Below are 3,242 nucleotides of genomic sequence, written 5' to 3'. Positions count from 1 at the left end.
TTTGTCTTTATGCATTCACATGAGAGCTCATTGAACTCACATGCATAATTAACTCAATTGGAATGGCACAGAAAAAGAGTATGTCATCCACGATAGGCTTTAAACCTCAAGTCGTGTGCTAGTGATGATCAACTAGGTTTAACTCTTGATTTGTTCTTGAAACCTTTCAAGACCATTAAGACTCCCACTAACTCCTTGACATATAAGATTCTCTTGTCAAGAAACATTCCTTGACAAAACAAATATTCAAGAGTTAGTGTAGTTTTTATCAAGACTATCACTTCACATAATTGGTTCTAGTTGGTCTTTGTCTTATCCAAGACATCACAACTTACCAATCTCAAATGTGCAGGAATAAGAAGACTTTTTCCAATTCCACATTTGTTGAGTGTTATAAACCTACTAAATACGTGTCACTCAATTCGCAATCTTGGATTATGACTCTAAGATTCGATATTGGAACGAAGTATGATTGACTTCTTGATTTAACCATTTCCACAATTCCCGATTCCTCTTCTTAGACATACAAATGTACTAAGACTCACTTAGAGGACCAATTGAGACATGGTTCTTAATCATTAATACTTTATCATAAAACACAATAAAAGGTACTCTCCCTTCTTCTTAGAACAGAGAAACTTTTATCTTTCTGCCTTCTTGATTCTTCTTATTCGTTCTGCCATTTATTGAAACCTTTTCAATCAACTCAGAATTACACTTAGTCTTATAAGTATAATCATATTTACTAAACTTTAGTAAATCATGACGAATATCTTTATCACTCTTGTGGTGGACTTGATCAGCGCATAACCAAGTGTACCTGATCCCTAGCCCTTCACTTGACTCTTTGTCAAGGAATTAGTCTAATTTCCGAAATATAAAGTTTCTCATTCATCACGCAATGCATGTTGCATGATTCCAAGTTTCTGTCCAATTGAAACTTGGGTGATGAGAAACTCTCCTTATTTGGTAAATTCTCGACATTTCACAAATAACATAATCAAGAATCACATCAAATTCAACATTGCTAAAATTAGAAATACATAAACATCCATTTTCACATATGTCATTGCAAGGATAAATAAACAGGACGAAATCAAAATTCATTTTATTGCGGAAAAACTTGTCCTTACAATGCAATTCAAATGAAAAACTATGTTATTTCAATTTCTAAGCAATCTATTCTAACTCTAAAGTAGTAGCTCAAAAATCCGATCTTCAAGCAATGCGATCGAAATCCATTTCTTCACGATCAGATTCAGCTTACTTCTTCCCTTAATTTTCCTCTCTTTTCTTCGATCCTACAAAACATCAAAATGTAATCTTATCACATCATGTATGGAAAATCAAAGAATAGGAACTTATAGAGTTAGTTATTGGATTTTACCTAAAGTAGAGCCATACGTCCTGACTCTCCCATCTCTTAGATCTCTCAGGTAGTTTGGGCAGCTTCGTCTCTAATGCCCCTTCTCTTGGCAATAAAAGCAAATTGACTCCTTTGGTACATAGCAAGGGACAATCTCAGTCTTTTCTGGACTTCCAATGTAGCCAGTGTCCAATGAAGTATGGGAGTTTGATCGACCAATCAAGTTTGCTTGACTAGTGCGCCAAATCATCGCTGATTCAGCAGCAATAAGCAAATAGGTCAAATCAATGAGGGTCACGTCGTGAACCATCGTATAGTACTCTCTTACGAACTCACTATAGGAATCAGGAAGTGACTGAAGAACCCAGTCAATAGCCAACATCTCTGAAATATCTACACCCAACATCCTTAACCTATCAATGTGTGACTTCATCTCTAAGACGTGTGCACACACAGGTTTCCCATCTTCGTGCTTACTTGCCAATATGGATTGAGTGAGCTTGAACTTTTCAAACCTTTGAACTTGTGGGTCAGGGAGAACAATTAGAGGAGGTGGAGGAAGTGAAGCATGACTCTCATTTCCTTGATCGTATCTTGGAACGCCATCTTCATTTGGAAAGCTTGTTCCAATGGATTTGGGAAGACCATTGTTAGATTCAGACATCTACAAAACGGGAGAAATTCAAGTCAAGTTGATTAGAGTCCTTGATGTAACACCCAAACGAAACATCAAGGCTAGGATCCAACACAATACTCTACAACCTAGAAGAGGGATGCCGTAATCTAGTTGCAGAATATTTGAAGGTAGGTAAATGACGATTTACCAATTTCCACCATGAAAAACAAAAAAGAAATTTAAGTTTTAAATGAATTGAAACTCCTAGGTCTTTTGAGATTCATTGAACTTTTCAATGGCATGTTTAATCTCGATTATGCCCTTCAAATTTGCGACTGGGATGCCGAGGATCACAAACAAGGTGTGAATAACCATGCGAACCTACGTGGTGCACTCAATGCTACTATCACCTAATCAATGTGCCGGTTAACCACACACGCTCCATTGATCTATGATAAACATCGAGCCACCCTTCACTACCAATGTCAACCCCAAATTAGTGTGCCGGTTAACCACACACGCTCCACTAACGTTTGACAAGGGTACGAAGTGTAATTCCATGGATTAGCATACAATTTCACATTTTGCCTAGAGTAACTAGGATTTGGGAATTTGTAAAAGCATTTAGTTACTTTGTACTTCATTATACTTATAATGGAAGGTTTCGTCCTATCCTACCCGTTCAGCTAACGACCCTCCACTAGTCAAGAGTGCGGTGGGTAAGAGTGGATACCCATTCAATCGCCATTTTATAGGCAATTTCCTTAAACACCCTTATAGACCAGCTTCGTGAATGAGCCCTACTAACGGTAAGACTGAATTTTTACTCATACATATATAATATTAGACTTTTAATGTTACATATAGTATAAGGGTGTATTTTATACTTTTAAAATACTAGGTGGTCTAATTTAATAAATTATACTTTTAATTTAGTTAAATGTAAACCAAAACTTTATGGAATTATTAACTCTCTTTTAATTATACACTTTAATTAATTAATAAAACCATAAGGGTGTAATTTGAACCTTTTCAAAAAAAAAACGAGGGTTTATAGAATTTAACATTTCAAAATTAAACTTTTAATCAACTTTTAAATTCCAAAACTTGAGGGCAAGTTTTGAAACTTTTCAAAACATTTGGGATTAGAATTTTAAATATTTCAAAATTAACTTTTAATCAAAAATTTAAATTCCAAAACTTGAGGGCAAGTTTTGAAACTTTTCAAAACATTAGGGTTTAACTATTCAAATTTCAAAA

The sequence above is a fragment of the Lactuca virosa genome, chromosome 9, assembly GCF_052849685.1.
Source record: "Lactuca virosa cultivar CGN04683 chromosome 9, Lactuca_virosa_CGN04683_v6, whole genome shotgun sequence".
NCBI lineage: Eukaryota > Viridiplantae > Streptophyta > Magnoliopsida > Asterales > Asteraceae > Lactuca > Lactuca virosa.
This window is presented reverse-complemented; position numbering follows the sequence as displayed.